Source organism: Balaenoptera musculus, chromosome 9 (assembly GCF_009873245.2).
Source record: "Balaenoptera musculus isolate JJ_BM4_2016_0621 chromosome 9, mBalMus1.pri.v3, whole genome shotgun sequence".
Taxonomy (NCBI): domain Eukaryota; kingdom Metazoa; phylum Chordata; class Mammalia; order Artiodactyla; family Balaenopteridae; genus Balaenoptera; species Balaenoptera musculus.
In genome coordinates this window covers 40,856,667-40,879,414 of record NC_045793.1, presented here as the reverse complement: position 1 = coordinate 40,879,414, position 22,748 = coordinate 40,856,667, and positions in this window count along the sequence as shown.

Sequence of the window (22,748 nt, the reverse complement as noted above, 5' to 3'; positions counted from 1 at the left end):
AATTATTGTCTGCGCAATTCATTTTGAAATTAATCATGAACTGCCTCATGACATCTTTCCTATTATGTCTGAGCTGTTGTTTAATTTTTAATGCCTCTGAAACTTTTCACTTGCCTTGAACCGTTAATCAATTAACTTCTTTAGTGCAGAAGATGTGTGTCTTATATTTCTTTGCATTTCCTCTACTGCCAAATACAATGAACCCTCAATAAATTAGTGTTAGTTTTGTTTTATTTCATAAAGATGCATAATATTCCAAATCTATATTCACCTTTTTTGTAAGAGTACTGAAATGACAGAAAATGAGATATAATCTGTTCATATTCATGGAGTGATACTTATTTCTCCCTGGAAATGGCTGCAGAATTTGTAAAAAGACACAAATACTTGTAAGGAAAATCAGAAAACAACTCACAAATGCCTCAGATGTGCTACCAGGGAAAATGCCTCCCCCTTTCCTTTTTCCTGCACTGCAGGATGATCAGATGGAGGAGAACAGGTGAGCAGATGAAGAGAAGAAGCACCATATCAGGAACTTGACATACCCATCTCTTTATTTCTCAAAGGTCCATGAATAGGAATTATTATCCCCTTTTACAAATGGGGAACTGAGAGGTACAGAGGTAATGTACAAGATCACACAGCTGCTGTTAGAGCTTGGATTTTAATTCTGGTCTGTTCTTGCACATGTGGGGCTACCTCTCTTAAGCCAAGCACCTTCTACCTTGCCTACTAGAAGAAGGCAGGTCTTTATAGATATTCAGGAAGAAAGGGCTCTGGGACAAGGTCAGCACAATGTCAAAATTGTGAAGTTGTTTTAGTTTATCTTTAGCAGGTCCTTCCTCTCTTCTCTTCATTTCTCTTCCTTGTACCCACTGACTTCAGTTCCCTTATGCTTCTCTTGGCTTTAAGAATCCACACTGCTGTTTTAGACCTCCCTAGGCCAGAGCACCTGACCTAGAATCTATCTAAATCTTTACTTGGTTGCATTCTTATTAAGACTAGGGGCAGGACAGGAATAAAGACACAGACATAGAGAATGGACTTGAGGGCACGGGGAGGGGGAAGGGTAAGCTGGGACGAAGTGAGAGAGTGGCGTGGACTTATATATACTACCAAATGTAGAATAGATAGCTAGTGGGAAGCAGCCACATAGCACAGAGAGATCAGCTTGGTGCTTTGTGACCACCTAGAGGGGTGGGATAGGGAGGGCGGGAGGGAGACTCAAGAGGGAGGAGATATGGGGATATATATATATGTATAGCTGATTCACTTTGTTATAAAGCAGAAACTAACACACCACTATAAAGCAATTATACTCCAGTAAAGATGTTAAAAAAAAAAAAGACATCAGTTCTTTGTTTCATTACTGTTTTATAAGTCAATCTGTATTTACACATTAATGGTCATTGATGGATTAATGACATCCTTCTAGATTACATTTAGAAGCTGACAGGTATTGTTAGGAATTTTGGATGTGGTAGGAGGCATAAAGGGGGGGATTCTTGATTAGGAGTTCTTCATTTCCATCTAAAGACCGTCCTGTGATAGACTTATCTGAAGGGTAAAATGCTTTCGTTATTACATGCTCATTTATGTTATTTATTCTTTAACAAATGGGGACTACCTGAAACCAAACAAAAAAGTGTTTCAAAATATAGATTTAGTTAGGGAAGTCCTAAAGTAGTCTATTTCAAGTTATGTATTATAACTTCTTTGATCTTTGAAAACATTCTTCTTTGTAACAGGTAGTGTGTGATTCCACATTGTCAAACTGAGAAATTCATTTAAATAAGCATATCATCTGCCTACACAATATCAAGCAGTTATTGCACTGAGCACATCGTGGGAACATTCTACTTGCCCCATTCTAAGGGAATTGTCTAAAATAAGCGCTTGGAAAGGTTCTTACAAAGCAGTGTTTTTGAAAGTATGGTCCTACATCAGAATCACAGAGGTACTTCCTAAAAATGCTAGTTCCCAGACCCAATGAATCAGAACCTCTAAGATACTATATTTTTTTGAAAAAGAGTTTTACCTTAGATTGGTGAGGAGCTCTTGGGAGATCTTTTGTAATTAAGGCAAATCGCTTCCTGAAAAAAATGCAGTGTTTTTAGTTAATTCAGCTGCTCACAAGTGCCAAATGCATTTGAAGACAAAACTATTCACACTAGAGACAGATATAATACCAAAAAAAGGTCACTGGGTCACTGCATCACCAAAGTCAAAGAGAATCTGCACAATTTTCTGGAGTATGTTAAATACAAGTGGAGCACGCTACACTCTTTATGCTAGTTAAAACTATCATAAATGTGCTTCTTTATCTTCTAACATTTCCATAAAATAACAGAGATTCTATACAAAGAATGAAAATGTGCTCCTAGTTGTCAAAATAGTTGTGCAATCACTTTAAAACCTCATTTCAAGGCCGTTTTATGTCCTAAAATAATTTTTCTTCTTTTTTATGCTCTTTCTCTCCTTTCCTGTTTTTTATTTCTATGGAAGGTAGTCCTTTTAGGAAAAGCAATTGTATATGAATTAACTTTTTGAGCAAACTCCTTTCTAAGAATACCACAATGTTTATGCTTTAGTCTCCTTTCGTTGGAGTGTAATTGGTCCATGAGTCAGGAAGAGTTTGGTCCTGGCTTTGTAGGCTAATGAACTGTGCAGTCTTGCTGACGTAGCTACATCTTGTCATGCCCCAATTTTGCCATCTGTATAATGAGGAGGCTGCAGTGGCTGATTTCTGATGCCCCTTCCAGCTGTACAATGGGAAAGGAGCAGAGGCAGTCTTTGCAGGTGGTTTCCCTGGTAAATGTTAATTTCTAAGGAATCTTTTCTACTTTCACTGTGAAATAATATGCACATTTCTCAGTAAGAGAGAAGGCACAGAAAGAAAACATAAAATGGATCATTTGCATTTAAGTTGCTTAAGTAAGATGGAAATTACTCACTTATTTAGGTGAATCAACATTTTCTCTTGGAATCCGGTGTGTCATCATTTCTTAAGTTAATCACTTCAGGAAAATGGCTCTGGAGGAGGGTGGGCCAAAGTTAGCAAAACAAGGTCCTTTAAAAAAACAATCCCTGGTGGTGGGATGAACTGGGAGATTGGGATTGACATATATACACTAATATGTATAAAATGGATAACTAATAAGAACCTGCTGTATAAAAAAATAAATAAAATTAAATTAAAAAATTAAAAAAAGCAATCCCTTTAATGTGTATGTGCTTAAATTAGTGATTCCTTATGAAATGAGTTTAGTCAGCATTTCAGAAAAAATCAATGAGAAATTAAGAATTGACAAGCCCTTTATTCTCTACTGATCTCTTCTTGCCCCTTGTTCTGTTTTTTTGAAGACTGGCCTCAATATTTTTGAATATACACATCTATCAGAAAAACTGAGCATGTACTCCCCAGATATATATTTATATATGTATTTATAAGCTATATCTATACATACACACATACATACACACATATATATATATAAACCATCTCTAGTTACTATCTCAAGGAACGATGTGCAATTAAAAGAAATTCATCATTAGAGAAAATAGATGGAAGCCTTTAGATAATTTAAAATTGGAGGGGGGGCTGACATAGGTCCACATATGATTGAATCATTGTTATTTTTGATTTACAACATGGCAAAGAATTCATGTTAAGAATAGATGTGTTAACTCTGCCACTGCCACTTTATTTTTTATCTGTTCTAACTTGCATCATTAGTTTTATCTTCAATCTGGGTTTCTTTGCAGAGATTTTTTAAAAAGCCCTTTGACCATGTTGAGAAGATTTAGTTTAGTTGAAAACCTTATAAATATAGCCTGTAGATCTATCTAATTAGGCATACACAATCTGTAATTCATTGCAATATGTTGAAATCTAAGGAACCAGTGAAAATGTCAAATTGGGGGGGAAGTCCCGCCCTTCCCTCTGTCTCCTGTGTGGAGCATATGTCACATGTGACTCTCTGACATATGGACTGAGGGTGGAAACCCAGGATCATTCAACAGTAAATATTAGTAAAGCTTAATTTCCTTTTCTGTTTCTAGAATAGGATAAGTAGAATTTCAATATTTTCTTCCCACATCCCACTTCAAAAAAGTACTGCTTTGCGGCAGAGTAATGGGGACAAGCTGCATAGCAAATGAGAGGTGACTTTTTGAGTCATAATTAGTAGCAAGGATATAACTACTGTAGGGTATATAAAGTATGTTTCCCCTTCCCTCCCTCATGCTCCCAGTAGTTAGGCGTGCACCTTCTTAGTAATGATGAAGTCGATATTAAATTAGGTGGGAAGAACCGAAAGAAAGAATGTGTTTGTCATGACTGGCTTTCCCTAACCGTAAGCTGCTCTATGAGTCTGCACTTGTGGCTTCTTCTATGTTTTGTGGTCTTCTAAACCAGGAATTATTTATCCACTGACACAGAAACATTATGATGTCTGTCCTTAGCCAGAGCTTTAAAGTTAGTTCAAGTACAAGTTGCCCATTTTCTTAGAGGGACTATATTCCTTTCCACGGGGTTGGGAAAGAAATGTAATACCTTTGAAACAGAATATGTTACAGGCTTTTAAATCATGATTAATATAGTTGCCCAACTGCCTGCTTTGACAGTTGGGAGCCATGCATATTTTCCTTCTGTCTTTTTCAAGTCTCGGTTATTCTCTGGGGCATGTTGTGAGCTATATAAAGCTAAGTTCTGCACACTGATGGTGGTTTTGCCCTGAATAAATACATACAGTCTGCCCACATGTTTTCTGTGTCGATTCTCTTGGTGATCTCATGGCTGCTTTTTAGTGCTGTACTTAACTTTCTCTAGTGTGAAACATTCTGTCTTCAAATGCATTTGGCACTTGCTGGTAGCAGAGTTAACTGAAAATAGTGCATTTTTCCAGGCGATGATTTGCTTTGATCATGAAAGAACATTTCCTGGGATTGCTCTGAGATAGCTTGAAAAGAAAAATGATTATTGCAAACACAGTTTTGTTGTCCACCTTTAGATACACACTTTATAAATAACTACTATATACTTAAAACATGTCCAAGGTACATAAACGCAGGAGAGAAGTTTATCTTATTTTTAGAACCTGGAAATCTTAAGTGCTAAATAATAATAATAAAAAAAAAGTGGAAGGGTCTGACATTTTATAACCATTCCATGTTGAAAATGAATACTTACAACCCACTACCTAGTACTGCCATTTTCAAAAAGAGAGTAGAGGAAAACCTGCCAGGAAAAAACACTGCCATGTTATCTGTGAGAAAACCAAGAAGTGAAGTTATAAACCCGATGCTTCTAATTAGACTCATTTATTTAAAATTGATTTTAAATTTAAATTATATAAGCAATATATTCTTGTAAGAAAAAAGAAATTAAAAAGTAAGTCTCCTCACTCTTCCCACAGACCATCTGCTTCCCCAAATCCTGTCCCTAGACTCTCCAAAAGGAACAGTTATTAACCATTATTACGAATTTCTAATACATACATGTAGGCATTTTTGATTCATATAGAAGTGCATGTGAGGAAACACACACAGACACAGACACACACACACACACACACACACACACACACACAAGCTAGTGCTCTCAGAACCATGCACCATTTGATAGTGGGGTAGGGTTCCTGGAAAGAATCAACACAAACACAGTGTAGGGCACCTTCCACATGGAGGCACACTTTATGCACCATGCAGAGGCAATGACTTTTCCATGTTCATTTAATTTCCTAGACTCAGGGCATGCCTTTGGCCAAGGTTTCTTTCAGCTTTCCAATGATTTCATGCAGCTGTTGCCTAATCGTTTCCAGGTTACAGTGATGTTTAACATGTCCTTCATGATGTCAGAGCATTTCCATGAGTTATCAATTACTGTGTGAGATTTCCCTTGATTTCTTTTACTATTCTCTCAAAAGCCCTATGTGCATCCCCAAAACTTGCATTTTAAGCAGCAGTGAGAACTTTTCCCTTTGCGGCAGGTCTAGAGCTGTCACTAACAAACCTTCAGTGAAGGTGGATTTAATTTATTTGCTAATCCATAGACAAATGGCAGCAAGATAGATCATCACACAGCAAATAATGGAAGATACAGACCTCACCCAATTTATGCCATAGACCTCACTGAGCCCATTTGTACTCTGGGTACTCACTGGTTGGAAGTATATAGTGTAGTTGGCTAAGAAGATACTGTCATTGGCTGAGAGCATACAAAATAGATCATGAGGAAAAAATATAAACACATTATTCTAGTTACCTATTGCCTGTTTTCTGTCTATAGTGTAACAACCAGCACAGATCTTAATGGCATCAAAGAGCCAGTTTCTAATGTTCAAAACCTCTGGGGTCAGGAATTTGGACAGAGCAAAGTGTTGGTGGCTTATCTTTGCTCCATGAGGTCTAGGACCTCAGCTGAACAGACTGGAAGTCTGGGACTGATATCAACAAGAGGCATATTAGCTCACACGTTAAGCAGTTGATGCTGGTTGTTGTGTGGGCCTCAGCTGGACTATCAGCCAGAACACCTGTAGATGGACTCTTCATGTGGCCTCGGCTTCCTCAGAGCAGAAACTGGGTTCAAGAATGAGTATCCCAAGACACCGGAAAGTAGAAACTGCCAGTTTCTCATAACTTGAGTCTGGAAACTGGGGAGTGTCACTCTCATCCTGTTCTATTGATGGAACAGAGACAGAGCCCAGATTCAAAGAGGAGGAAATAGACCTCATTTCTCTATGGGAGGAAGGTCAAAAAATTGTGGGACTATTTGCTTTTAAACTTCCATGAGTATGAACAGTGTACTGTAATGAATTATTTACATATTTTTCCACAGTTAAACACAAATAATATCTCTAAATAGTATGATATTGAACTACCCTGCCTATAAGTAGTGTAAAGGCAAGCCTCACTTTCTCTCCCCCCATTCTTGATATCCCATGGAATTTTGTTGTTTCATAATTTCCTTTTTTTTTACAATAGCTTTCAATATCATTATTTAATTTTAATATGAATTTATCTTTACTTTTTAATTTTCTGTATAGCATTCTATTGTATGGATGTATGGACTTATTTAATTAGTTTCCAAGTAGATTTATATTTATTTTATATTTAAATAGCACTTACCATGTGCCAAGCACTGTTCCAAGCACTTTATAAATATCAATTCATTGACTTTCCATAATAACATAGAGACTCTTGTTATCCCTGTTTCACAGATAATGAAACATAAGAATAGAGAGGTTAAGTGACTTACCTAAGGTCAAACAACAATGAGTAGTGGAGCCTTGATTTAACCTGAGTCCCTCTGACTTCAGAATTCACTCTTTTAGCCATCATGCTTTGCTTCCTATTGGTAGACATTAATTTTTTCTTTGTATGCTAGTGTAAGCTATGCTGTAGTAAACAACCTTTTATTTGTATCTATACTTCTACAAAATTTAAAGCGTGTATAAACATACATATCTTTAAGTAGTACAACTTTTAATGATAACCTTATACACACATGAGCATTTTTCTTGGCAGAGGTGGGTTTCCTGTGAATATAATGAAGCAGAAGCTTCAGGAGTCCTCACTTGCATGGCTCTTTGAATGCTGAGAGTTGTGGAGGATTTTTGGTGCAAGGGGACATCAGGATGCAAACAGAAAGCATTTCTATATGAGCATTTCTGGTAATTTTCCTAAGGAAGGTTTATAAAAAAAAGAAGGGACCTGATTTCTAAGACTCCTGTAATTTGGTTTAATTTCTTTTCTCATTATAGATATTCACTTTTGTAACTAATTTTTAAGTCACACTGCTGTGCTCTTTTTCATAAAGAGCGCTTTCCAAATTGCATAAGCTTCTGGCCTTACAAAGAGGCCAGAATCTGCCTCTTTCTGGGATAAATTCCTTAAGTGAAGTTGCTAAGTCATAGGTCTGCTTATTTTAAATGTTGATAATAATAATAATGATAGCTAACACTTGTGTAGAGTTTTTTTGTGTCAGACACAATTCTAGTTACTTTGTATATGCTTATACATATGCTTGTATACATATATTTGTATAACGCTAAGTATACAATATATTATAAATAAGTGTTATTATTTCCATTTTTAGTTGAAGAAACTAAGACAGCATTGTCAAAATTCATAGAGACAGATATTTCCACATTGCCTTCTTAAAAGTTTTCACCAATTCTTCTAACAAGTATAAATGAAAGTGACTGAATATTATTGAATATTTTAATTTTTAAAGAAATCTGAGAGTTAAAGCATTTTAATTTACATTTCTTTTTATAAGAGATGTTGGGCCTATGTTTATTGGCTAGCTATACTTTGTGAATTGTAACTGGCCTATTTTTAACTCTTTTGAAATCTTAGACGCTTGGAGATGTTGGGTACATGGGAGTCCAGATAGACTCCAGTGGTATTAAACAGGCCACTGGATCAGTTCTCCCACAGCTGGTACACAGATTTCAGGGAATGGCAGGCAATGCAGAGATGCCACGTAGAGATACAATGGCAATCTTCAAAGCTGTGGCAAATGAAACCACTGGGTTAGGCATATTGTTCATCATCATCTAGACTCATTCTGAGAGCAAACCCATATAAAAGAAGAGCAGGTTGAAAACTCCGCGAAGAGTTCTGGAACAATATGGCAGCTGTTTGCATGTGAATAGCAGTTTTTGTATATTAGGCACTTTTAGGCTCCAAATTTCAAAATGTCTCCCTCATTGTGAGAAGTAAGAAACTAAAGGGACCCTAATGAGACCTGAGGATCATAAGAGACCACAAGGTGGGTACAGAGTGTTTAGTGTGGAAATTTTCTCTAGAGCCAGAGTGGCCATCAAGAAAGGGTGACAGCTGAAATCACGAATGATAAAGCCAGAGTCCTTTGGAGAAGGGTAGAAGTGACTAGTGAAAACAATGATATTCATTTGTAAAGTGTGATTGATGAGGACCCTTAGAGGACATACCTATCAGTCTGAGGGGACTGAGAAGAGGCCTTGACCTTGAAAAGAGAACCCAAAGTAATGTAAGAGATCAGTGTAGCCTCACCATGTGGGCACCATGAAGTACCCTGCTCTTAGAGGCAAATCACTCTGCACCAAATATAGCAGATGAAATAATCCTAGAATGTTCCAAGTAGACACAGGCATTTCCAAACCCCTTGTACAATTCAATGCAATCTGTGTAATTATAAAGAAGCAAAGGTAGAAGCAACATGGAAAACACTGGTAGCAGAATAGTAGACACAGACGTAGCAACAGTAGCAATTAAGGCAGATACTTTTATATATTACAAGTTGGAATTAAATGAATTCAAATAAAAACCTACAGCCTGGACAAAGCTGGTGACAGTTGCTTCAAATACCATTAAAAAAAAAAAAAACGAGATAGGCTATACTTTATTAACTAAACATATATCGACAAACACTGCTAAAATCTACACTGTAAGCCAGTTGAAATAATGTAATCAGCAAAAGAAGTGTTTTGGAACTCAAAAGTTGATTATGTCAAAGATAACTTACTTTAAGACTGACCCTCTGTTTTATTTGTGGTTAGAAGATAGCAGAAATTTGGCAATAAATGAGAATTACCCTTGTCATTCATAACCCACTAAGCATCTAGTAAAACTGGGGTTTCTTTTCCCATATCATTCATTATATTAGTTCTTAATTCATTTATTTCTTTACAAAAATTTCTCTGCAAAAAATCATTCAAGTAAGGAAGTAAAACATTATGTGGAACCCTTAAAATTTCTATTTTTTATTTCCTTCCATTGTGCGAGAAGATACAATTGTCTTCTAGGCCTTAAGTCACAAAAGCAGGAGTTATAAACTGACCTTTGCAAGGGTACTGCTTTTCAGATGTGAATATTGCAATGTAACCTGAACTTTACATGGGCATTGTGAAACATTTCATCTTACCATGTTCACAGCATTCTGGACATCTCCTAATAATGCATCATCTGCTATACGTGTGGCCTGAAAATTAGTGTTAGAATTAAAAATAGTCAATGTCTCAACTTTCTGGCTACCCTATGCTTGTTGCCAAAGAGGTAAGTAAAATACATAAAATGGAAGAAACTCAGTTTTTAAAATAATCATCTTAAAAGTATTATCATTACAACTATTTCCCACCGTAATATATTTCAACTCTTCCACAATATTACTGAAGAATATTAATATTCTCTACTTAATATCTTACTAGTGGCCTCCTACACTCTTAACCATTTTTGCAAATTATCTTCTACACTGAATATTCCATTCTGTATTCTTTCAAAAGTAGCCGTTTACTTATCCCTAATACAATGGTGGATTTCATATAATTAAAAGGTAATTTATTAGAAGTCTATTTGGACTTTAAATCACTTACTATAATTTGACCCATGAAAATGACCTCCACATTTTATTTATTTTTTATTTCTTCATTGAATCTATTCCAATATGGTAAGCAGACAATTCTTTCAACTGTATTAATATGTATGGCCTTCTCTGGGTAGGTTTAGTTTCTTCACACTTATGGCAGTAGCTGGCATTAGGAATGGAATAAACAGGTCTGCTTAGCTCTGCAGAAAATAAAATAAAGTGTAATTTTATCAACTTTCTCTTTTAGTTGTCAGCTCTAAATGCAACTCTCATGTTACAAGGTTAGTGTTAGGCTGACATTAAATCATCATCTAGGGCCATAGCAGAAATACGTTGAATTATGTATTTAAATGTGCTCACACATTATCTCCATATAGAATAAAACAGAGTAATCAGATTTCCATTTTATTTCTCTGCCAGAACCTACAGTATTATTTTGCACTCGCTGGAGGGAATTTGGCAATGTGTTATTCTCCTCAGGCCTGTTTTCACACGATAGCAATTCTACTGAAGTGCAGTGTAAAAGTATTTATTAAAAGCTATTCCCCTCTGGCACTTAGAAAAGAAAGACAATAGGAGTATGCTGTTTTGCTCTCTGGGAAAGGTTCACATTTTGTGAGTTGATGAAAAAGTTCTGTGTATCACACCCTTAAATAAATATCTATGCTTGCCCCTGGAGAGAAAAGTAACAGGAGTTTTCAAAAGTTCTTAAGAAGCTTTAAAGTACAACGCCCAGCACCTTGGAACAAGGATGAAGACAGTTTAGTTGTCCAGTCTTGCCCATCCTTTTCAGATGCTAACCTCTATTCTCTCCACCTGAAGGCTTAGTCCATTTCATTGACCAGTCATCATTTCCCATCACTACTTCCCAGCATTTAAGACCATCATGATTATTAGATGTGTTTACAGTCTCTGCCCACTAACCTTTGGAATGCAGAATTTGTCTTGTTGACAGAATCAAATACCAAGGATGCCTGCTGCAAGCCATGGGTACATATATGTCCACTGAGTTGCAGTTTTCCCCCCATGGAATTGTTCAGGTCACCTGATTGGTCTTTGGCTTCTGTTTCTCTGGCTAGGTCTTCCCTGAGTCCTTGCCATGTCCTTCTGATAGGAAGAATCCACTCAGCTCTCTGTCCCCTGAGTACTGAAGGTACTCTTGGAATCTGCTCAACTCAACCAACATGTGCTCTGAATTTCTGTTGCAATACTCCATTTGTTGGCTTGGACTGCAATGCCTGCCTGAATCAAGTGTGAGTCTACCTAGCACTGGCATGTTGAACATCAGCCCGAGTCATCTTCAGTAGCCAGCGCTACACCTGGGTTGGTGGCTTTCAAATCCACTACCTATTCTTCTCTGTCCTGGTTTCTTCCTCCTCACAATCAGCTGGCACCTCTTTGGTCCCCAAAGGCCTCTTAGCTGAGCCTACCCTGTGGCTGCCTGAGTTCTTGATAAATGATTCATGTTTGGAGATGCATCCATTTTGCGGTGGTTTAACATCCTTGATGGGCTAGTGTTTCAGTATCTACTGAAACTGAAAAAACTCATTTGTCATGTTTTAAAACGAATAATTATTGATCTCTCTTCTCTCTTCTGTTAAGAAATTTTGCTTTTTTTCCATTTTTTAAAAAGTGGAAAATTTAAACAGGGAAGGAAGACTTTATTCAAGGCTGTTGCAATAGGGGGGAGAGACCAGAACTCAGTCTTAGCTCAGCTCCACTAAAAGCAAAGGGTGTGAGGGTTTTTAAACACTGAGGTGTGTGGGAGAACACAGGCCATCTGTGTTTGTTAATTGGGCTTTACCCAAAGGAAAAGTAAACTTTCTTGTGTCTTTGTGACATGAGGCAGTTTTAAAACTTGGAGCAAGCTTGGCACACTATGGTTAGTCTCCTACTTTCCCACAGAAACAGGAAGATGGGGCACTATTTCCTCTGATGTTTACATTTCAAAGAGATGGCTCCCAGGCCCTTGAGAAAGAGATTCCTGCGTTTAAAACCATCAAGAGCCTTTTCAAAAGATTTACATACATTTCAGTGGGGCAGGGAAAGAATTTACAATGAAAAGTTTTCTAAAGTAAATGCTTTAAGAAAAGGAGGTCAGGAAGAAACCTATCTAAAGTTTAGTCAAGCTGAGGAGAACACTAAGGTAGTCTAGTTGGCTTCCTTCCCTCCCCTCTCCCACCCCCACTCTCCTCTCCTCCCCTCTGCTCCCTTTCCTTCTTTCCTTCCTCTTTCTTTTTTTGTCTTTTTCTGTTCTTAGCCCTTGTCTATTACCTCCTTTTTTTTTTCCCCCCAAGGGGGTATTTATTTAACATTTAATGATAAGTTTATTTTATTTTAACTTTCTCCAATCATTACCTTGTGACTTTTCAAAGTTGTCTGTGTATTACATTAACAGTGCAAAAGAAGTGTGAAAAATATTTTACACATCCTCAGCTTGCTTGTTCATCACAATAATAATTTTCATGTCATGTTTTAAGAAAATAGTTATTTCTTATCATGGACAAACTTTATAGATGTGGATATATTAGAAAACTATCTTTTCAGAGAAAATCACCCAAACTTGTGGATTTCTTGGACCTTGCACTTCTTATACTATCTCACTTTGAGAACCATTTCTGTAGAGCAAAACATGTTTTTTGTTATATATATAGTTATTTAAAACAGCTAAAACATACATGCTGAAGTTCAGTTACTTATTTGTCCCTCATTTGTCCACTCATCGGACAGGAACTGATCATCCACTACTCTTCATTAGGCTTCTTCCATAACTTGACCTTTATCCCACATTCTTTGTTGTTGTTGTTGTTTTCTTTTGAAACATCTCTTAAGGGAGCTTTGCATGTCCTTGTTGTTTCACAGTCCTGCAGCTTTACTGCCTTCCTTTGTGTAACTGGTACTCCATTTTCAGGTAGTCCTTTCATTTTTATGCAGGTTTCCTAGATCTAGGAATGCTTTCAAATTATGCCCAATTAAATACTGTATATTAGATTTACTTTGTCTGTTAAAGTTGTCTTTTTCATTTTTATTTTGTAGAATATCAGTTCACTTATTGTAATTTTTTGTCTGATTCTGTAAAATTTTTTCTTTGCTTATTAGGTAGGAAACTCCCTGCATTTCTCCATGTTTTCAAGCTGTGAACTTTATAATATGAGCTATGAATTGGCAAATTTGCCACATTTTTAAATTTCTAATCTATAACCTATCAAATTAATTTTTGTCACTAATTCTCAGTTTTCAGAGAAATTGTTTTCTCCATGTTAATATATGTTATGTGAATATACTTGAATATAATATTCCTTATATGAATTTACTATTCATTTTATGACTACACTATTCCTTAAATACTGATTAATGAGTAATAGGAAATATGAAAAATGTTGCTAAAGACATACCTAATTAGTGAACCAGTTTTATGAATATCTTTGTGAAGGCATCCAACTTTAATTTGCATGCTTTCAATGTCTGTGTACCAAGCACTGTTTCTGGTAATAGAAATACAAGAGTGAATCAAAGAAGAAAGTTTTTGCCTTGTAGAGCTTACTCTGTGTACCTTTTGGGATGAAGTAGACAATACACCAATAACAAATTGTGTAGTATCTTTCTCATTCTTTCTGACAACATTTTGTGTATGACTCACTTTTTTAGATCTTGCCTGAAATCTTAAGTAATGATAAAAAATATGAAATAATTGAAACCTGTAATGGGAAGGAAACTAGAACTTTATGAAATCCTCATGGAGTGCATCATCTATTGGGCTTATCAAAGAATGACATTTTCTAGAAGTCAGTTGCATTCTTTGACCACTAAGGATGTTTTATTTCTGATGAATGACCGCATGAATAACTAGTTATTAAGTTCATTCACATTAAAACTACTTCATGCATTTAATTGAAAAAGTGAAGCTGGAAGGAATTACTTTTTTAAAGAAAAGAACATATTATAAGATAATGTAAATTCTGTGTGAGTATAGCTACCAGTTGCCTCATACTGTAGCATTTATTACTCTTTTATTTCCTTCTGGATATTCTGACTTCTCTCCTTGAACCCCTTTCAGCCTTCTGATTTTTCATCTAATTTCCAAGTTCTGTTATATTATTATTTTCTTCCCTTCATTTTTGCTTCTATGGCTTAGTTCCTGTGTTTTCTTTTGACGTAAAGAATAATAATAGGCTGTTGGTTGAATATTTTTCAGGCTTATTAATATTTATTATGCCTTTTGTTACCACTTTTTTCAGTTGTTCCTTAGAATTTACTTTTGTAGCTGCCTTCTAGCAGGCATAGAAAGAGATGGCATAGTTACCCAGGCTTTAAAGTGAGGACAAGTGGATGGGAGAAAAACAGCAATAAAAATATTACTAGATAGGATCATTACATTTTTTTCATAATTTATTCCTATTACTCTGCAATATCAAGAGTATTAAAAGCCATGTTAAAGTGAAAAAAAGATTTAAAGATAATCCTAAATTATCAGAAATAACATTAAGAGAAACAGATCTTTATAGTGAGGATTGACTCAGAACATGGCATTGTTATTTGAAGGAGATTGTCAAGGAAGAGAGCAACATCCTTCGAGAACAAGGGGAGATTAAAGAGCAAGCTTGGCCCAGAGGAGGGAAATATTAGGGACTAATGTCACTCATCAATTGATGTAGGAGACTACAAGTGTGCTTCAGGTTTCTTGAAAATAGTTACTGTAAAAAATTAGATAATAAATGATAAATGTGAGGAAGGCATACATCCAAGATGACATTACTGAGAAAAATCATTTTCACATCACTCTATAGATATTTGTTTAGGTAGAACAAATAATATCGATAGATGGAGCAAATGTTACTGCTTCTGAAGGAAAATTTCCAAGATACTTTAGTTGGACTTAATGCCTGACTTTGTTTTGAGAAACAGTGATGAAAACTTGGATTTAACTTAATGTATATTTAAACAAAATTGTCTCATGTTTTCAGATAAAGAAGAAACATCTGAGAAATGTTATATATTTTGCATTTTCTCTCAATATTCTTTGATTTAGTCACTCATCCATTCATTCAATCATTTGTTGTGTCCCTATTATGTGCCAGACACCAAAAGAAATGACTCAAGACTAAGACATTGACAAAACAGTAGTAAGCCTAAAGAACTTACTCTAGAATGAATTGGGATTTTCTAAATGGCAAAGTATTTAGTAATATTCTAGAGATAAGCTATTTTAAGAAAACCTAGTCTAAATGTTTAGTAAAGGAAATGATATTAGTGTCAACATTTAATCATATGCTGCTTTGATGATTATCTTTATAATCCCTATATGCTCTGTTCTTCAGTTAAGCTGTAGACTCCTTAACAATAAGAATCGTGTTATATACTTTGTAAAAAAAATACTTGGTACACTTTCTGGGACGCAGTAAGGTCAACATCTGCTTTAAGTAAACAAGTCCAAGCTCTGGACATATTGCTGGTTAGCAAACAAGTTGTGACTTAGTCCTTTTCAACAGGTATAGCAATTGTTGATTTGCCTTTTTCCCAGACCCATCACTGAAATTCTATAGAATGTAAATGTATCCTATCCTTAATTCTGTAGAAGCCTTCTGTACTCTAACCCATAAACAGGGTGAAAGCACTGCAATTTAACAAGAAAACAGACTATAAGAATTATCTTAATAATTAAATCTAAGTCTTGATCTTACGTCTTTAAATCACTGTAGGCAAGAGTATAATAAAGTTAAAGGGGACTAGATTGAAGAGTTTAAAACTATAAACTTTAACCCAAAGACTTAGGGCGAATAAAATTCTAAAAACAAGTATGTATTTTTAAGTATATTTAAGGATACAAATATTTTCCATATTATCTCCAGATTTCACAACTCCTCACTGAAGTATTTTCTCCTAATATTAATTTATGGAATAGACAAAATGTAAATGGCTTTAAAAATAACAAGATTTTAAAGATGATAATAAAATATTCTCATGTTTGCTCCAGTACAGAGATATTTTTGCTGATAAAAAGGGTGATTTACCGTGAGATGATTTTCAGTCTTTGTTAATTTATAGAATAAATGATATGGCTTTTACAATCTTTCAGACTTTCATTTATCCACCCAAGAAGCTAATGAAAGTTTGCCTAAACTCTCCCATATTAAATGGACAGATTTAAACTTTTCTCATATTAATATAAATTAGATGACGTTTGTCCTTGCCTGAAGTGACAGTGTCAATGTCTGAAGCTTACATCTTTCATGACTATCAGCTAATTAGAATGCAGGACAGCTTTAAAGGTCTCATCTCTAATCCGCCATTCTGGATTACATCCACTGTTAACACTCCTGTCAATCACCACAGGGCCCCCAAGCTACATTTCCCAAAACCTATGATAAGCATGATTTCCATGAGAATCAACAGTAGGAGGTAAAAAAGCCACCTTTTTATATTTCAGAATTTAAAGTAAATCTGATAATCATACTCCTGTAAAGTCCTCAATCCATTGCTGCTGAACAGATACTATCTTTCTTAGAACTGAAAGATTGTCAGAGAAGCACTCTTACTGTTTCTTGTTTACATAAAGTGCAGAACTAGGAATTGTGTGTTTTGGAGAGAAGTAGTTTTTTATTAGCGATTTCTCCTGAGTCCTGAGAATATATTGACTTTATTTACGTCCCTCCTATCTAGCTCTTGACTCTACCTCTCTCATCCTGACTTTCCCAAGTCCTCATCAGAAGGGCAAGTGCCACAAGACAAGGTTTCTTCTCTTTCTCTCCATCTCACCCCTACCTTCCCCCATTGACGTCCCTCCAAATTCTATACACTGCACCCTCAGTTTTCCTGATAACCTTGAGCCTTTTCATTGATTTTGTCTACCATCTTCTTATTTAACTGGAATTTATTAGTAAGTCTGGGTCTTTAGTGAAGCTTATTTGAAAAGTTTCCCTCCAAAACTTTGATTGGGACTGCTCATTCTTTCACTTCCCTGTGTCTCAGAAACTAGGGTCAGTATTTTCCAGAGTTTTACTTCCAAAACGTGAACAGAAACCTATCTGCCCTTCACATTCCCTGGGTCATATCACCTTTCAGTAGTCTCTAGGTCTTTCCTCTTCAAAGGCATTAATGAATTTAATACTTGGCTGTCAGTGTTCCTCTGGACTCAAACTGTCCTCATTCTATGTGACTTAAATGTCTATAGGGAGGACCCACCAAACACTCCAAACACTCTTCAAACAACATTTATTGCCACTTGATTTCCACCACTCATGCCCAGGACAACTCCCTGGGCCCCATCATCCTCTAACACTAATCTATTTCAGAAAACCGAATCCTTGAATTCCCACAGCTTTGTTTCTTGCCACGGTTCTGTGCCTTTCGTATCTGCATTTTGACATCCTCAAGATCTCTAGGTTCTCTGGCTACTCATAATGAGTTTGGTAGAACAGCAGTGGCATTGGCTTCACTTGGGAGCCCCTCCCCAAATTTACTGCACAATTTAACAAGGTCCCCAGGTGCTTCATATGCACATACCAGTTTAAAAAGAACTGCTCTACCACTTCCAGATTTTCCTCAAAACAGTATGGTACTGGCATAAAAACAGGCACATAGATCAGTAGAACAGAATCGAAAGCCTAGATAGAAACCCTCACATAATTTTTGAAAGGGTGTCCAAAACACACAATGGGTAAAGGATAGTCTCTTTAACATATGGTGTTGGGAAAGTTGGATGCCCACATGCAGAAGAATGAAACTGAACCCCTACCTTATACCATTCACAAAAATTAACTCGAAGTGGATCAGAAATTTAAAAATAAGACCTGAAACTGTAAAACTCCTAGAAGAAAACATTGGGAAAAAGATCCTAACAGTCTTTCCTCCCTTTCCCACTTAGCCTGGATCTCAAGGTCAAATATTTCAGTTTGTTCCTCACCAACATACCTGTCACTGTACCCATTGGCCAGTGCCGTCTGTGGATCAATCAATCCACCCTCTTTATCGGCTACTGTGCCCAAACTGCTGAGGGCTGCTAGAGCAAATGAACCAACTGGCCTGACACCTTTGCTTAGTCATGGTTTATGACTTCATCTGGATCCCAGGACTGCTTAGTGCTCTGGTTCTGAGCATCACTCTTTTCTACTTTTGGAAACTGCATAGCTCTCTTCAGAGGCCTTACTATCTATCTCCAAACTTGTTCACTCTCTGTCTCTCCCCTCTTTTTACTTATAAAGCTCCTACCTCATATTTAGAGGGAATGGGATTCTTCTGCCATGAACAATCTTAACATCTTGCCTAAATGCCTATAAACATGTTTTCAATCCTCTTCTTCCCATCTTTCCTTTTGTCTCTGAGGAAGTATTTTTTTAGTATGTAAGATTTCACCTCCATTATACTGATTCCACTTAACCACTGCCCCCTCCCCTTTGTGAATAAACCTTTTATGCTGGAATAATTTTATATTTACAGAAAAGTTGCAAAGACTGCACAGAGATTTCCCATATACCCCTGTAGTGGGTTGCATAGTAGCCTCAAAAGTATATCCAGGTCCTAGTCTTGAATGAATGGGGCCTTACTTGGAAATAAGATCTTTGCAGATATAAATAAGTTACGGATCTTGAGAGACCATCCTGGATGTAGGTGGGCCCTAAATCCAACAACAAGTGTCCTTATAAGAGTAATTTGTTATGGCAGCCCTAGGAAACCAATTCAACTCCTCACCCAGTTTCCTCTAATATTCATGTCTTAAATTACCATGACATATTTGTCAAAACTAAGAAATGAACACAGGTACATTACTATTAACTAAACTGTAGTCTTTACTTGGATTTCCCTAGGTTTTACACTACCACCCTTTTTTCTAGGATACCACATTGCATTTAGTTATATGGTGTTTCCTTAGTTATCCCTGAGATGCGACAGTTTCTCAGTCTTTTTGTTTTGTTTTGTTTTGTTTTAAATAACCTTGACAGTTTTGAGAGGTACTGCTCAATTATTTTGTGTAGACTATCCCTCAATTTGGGTTTGTCTGATGTTTTTTCATGATTAAAGTCTTGGGCTTGAGGGAAGAATACCAATGTTTTATTTATCTTTACATGCTCATTGCTAACCACATACTAGCTAGTTTTCAATACCCATTTACTCAAAGAATGAAGGAATACAAATCTGCAAGCACCTTATTTCTTTCCTTGCCAGCTAGGTGCTAGTTCTAGGATGCTATTTTCTATTTTATACGAAAGTAGACATTTTGACTTCAATTGATTTCCTTTGTTGACTGAAAAGAGAGCTGTTGTCCAAGGCTTAGACTATAGAAAAGGGCCTTTGTGTTTCAGAGAATGTTTTAGCAGCTGCTTGTTGAGATGGTCGTGTTAACTATACCATCACTAAATAGTTTAGTTCATGACAAGCAGCTATACAAAGGGAAGGACATACTGTAAGCTCTCCCATGATGGCTCTTTCTGGTGTTCCCACTTCCCTTGCCATGCTATGCTCCAAATTCCTAGTGTTTTCTCTCCTTTACTGGCATGCTCCCTAACTACTCTTCTAAACATTTCTCCCTAATTCCCCACTTTCATCTCCTTTACGAACTCTCTTAACTCCCCAAACTGGAATTTCTTTGACACACTCTATTAGGAGGAAAGTCATTTGCTTTTCTCGCTAATGATTGTATGATGCCTTAGAGTTTTAGCAGCAGCACTTTCCTCTACACTCTCATTTGATCCTACTTCAAAGGGCTATTATTATTCCCTTTTTTAAATAAGCAAATTGAAATTCACAGAACTTATGATTTCCCTAATATTTCCAAGATACAGTAGAGTTGGGCATAGAATCCTGGCTTGATTTAAAATACTGTATACTTCTCAACTCAGAGAAACCAGATCCTGATGACATCATCTGAATCCTGGAAAAGTAGTATCTAACCTAAAATTAACTAGGAGTACCTCAGTTATAATAGCCAATATTTTTTCAGGAGGTACTTTAAGTCACATTTCTGTTTGCTGAGGAGATAATTGCAACAAAAATATTCTGATCAGATGTAGCCTTTATAGGTTTTGATTTTGTGGTTGGTCAGTATTCACAAGTGTGGTTTATAAAGTGTCTGAATGGATATGTCTGTGTGCTTACTGTAGAAGAGGAAAAGACAGAAGCATTGTCATGTATTTTATTGTCTTTGCGACAGAAAAGAATCAACCATGAAATGAAAGTGTTCTTTTTTAAGAGGAGTGTTGCTGCATTCATATTTTTCTTGAGTGCTTTGTTTTGTTTTGTTTTGTTTTTAAAACCAACTTAAGAAGTTGAGTATAAATATAATGCTTTAGGCATATTAAAAAATACTTTTTTTTTAAAAACACATACTGATCACCACTGAAATTAAGGCTTTCAGGAACAAGCAAGACAAACCAGTTCCTGCCTTTTTCTCCCTCATTGTAACTGACAATATTCCTAGTGGCCCATTTGTGTCTCCCTGAACAGCTGGAGAGTATATGGGTAAGAGTCCCAGCAAAATGGTAGTAAGATTCATAAGGAAAGCCTTTTGATTCCTAAACAGCTTAGCTCACATACAGAATTTCTCACTCTACTCATTACAGCAGAAAGGCTGAATCAATACAGTGGTAGCCTGGTAGATAACCCTAGGGTTTTGGCTAAAAATTGCCCTCAGCATGAGGTCTATATGGCTTGATTAATCTAAGTAATTCAGAAGTAAACCATCCTCTCTGAAGTTTATTGTGTTTGTTTTGCTTTATTTGTTTTCAGAGGGAGGGGAATTTGCAGCCTAATCTTCAAAGAGAAATATTTTGTTTGATAGAGGTTTTACTGTATGCAACAAGAAGTTAACGTGTGTTTTTGGATGTTAAATCAATTCTGATATTTTCATAAGCTTAAATTGACTCTAGGAATGTCCATAGGTAACACTAGGAGGTCAGATTTTGAGTAGCACTGTTGTCCTCCATGACCTCCCTTGCATAAGTGATCTTCCTGCTTTGGCTACCCAAGCAGTCTTCTCTAAAAGCCTGGCAAGTCATGGTTTTTGGTTGGAGCTGATGTTCTTAATTCTCATTCTTTCAAGTCTCACTGCAAAACGAACCCTATGTTCATTTATTTTGTAGAATAGAATTCACAACTGATACAGCCCTTATACTCAAATTCTAACAGCTTTTAAAATGGTATTTGTAGTGAAACGCCATAGACGTAGAAGTTCCAAAGTATCATTTTAAAATGCTGGCCATACACATTGATTTTGTAAGAATAAATTAAAATAGCAATAAAAGAAACTAAATTTTCAGTTTTTAATATTCTTAAATGTCATCAACTAAACAAAAATGATTTAAGCACAAATTTAACAAGTAAACTGAATAAATGCTACTAAAAACATGATGTGGTATAGTAGAAAGCCCAGCAGTTTTGAACTCAAATCGATATCCTTTCGAATATCAGCATTATTACTTCCTGGCCCTGTTTCCTTCCAGAAATTAAATTTATGTGAATAAGATTTCCTATATGAAAAATGAGGATGATGGTACATATCAGCGAGGTTGTCATGAGATAAAGAATATGTGTAAAATGTGTGACACATCTAAGGACTGAAAAAATGTAATTGTTATTACTACAATGATTTTTAATACTTTCATTTCATGTTTTTACATTGTGACTGAAATTGTGTTAATTAACCCTGTTACATATATCATCAAATGAATTCATAACACCCTTGCCCATAAATATATTTATAACAATACAAAGAATAGAAACATATCAATAGAATGAAGATTTATTACACTAAATAATAAGAGCATATGAGCATACTAACAGCAAAATACTTAGTAGAAGTTAAGAAACCGACAAAATATAATTACACACATTTTCGAGAGCTATCACAGTCTTTGTCACAAGTGAATTTTTATAGAGAAACTCAGTCTATTTCCATGATAGGTCCCGTGGCAGGCATGGCCTTCCCTGTAGGATACTCCTTCATTCATGTTAATATAAAAAGACATTCAAGACAAATCAGTATTTTTTGGTAGTTTGAGTTGATTGCTTTTAATAACTATTTTTAGCCAAATTTTTTCCACTTTTGAAGATAATTTTTTTTTAATAAGAATTGTTTCTGTTTTTTTTTTTGTTTTTTTTTTTTGTCTGCGTGGTGTGGCATGCAGGATCTTAGTTCCCCAGCCAGAGATCGAACCTGTGCCCCCGCAGTGGAAGCACAGTCTTTACCACTGGACCGCCAAGGAAGTCCCCTTTAATAAAAATTTTGATTGGCTGTCAGTGCATTCCCTTCCAGATGAGTTCATAGAATGCCCCACCCACCACACCTAATACAGAGAGCAGTTCTGTATCAGAAGTCAGTGGGATAGCCACCATGAGGGTACCATCATGATTACATGAATTTGCCCATAACTATTTATATTGCCTGCAGAGACTTTTGGAATTG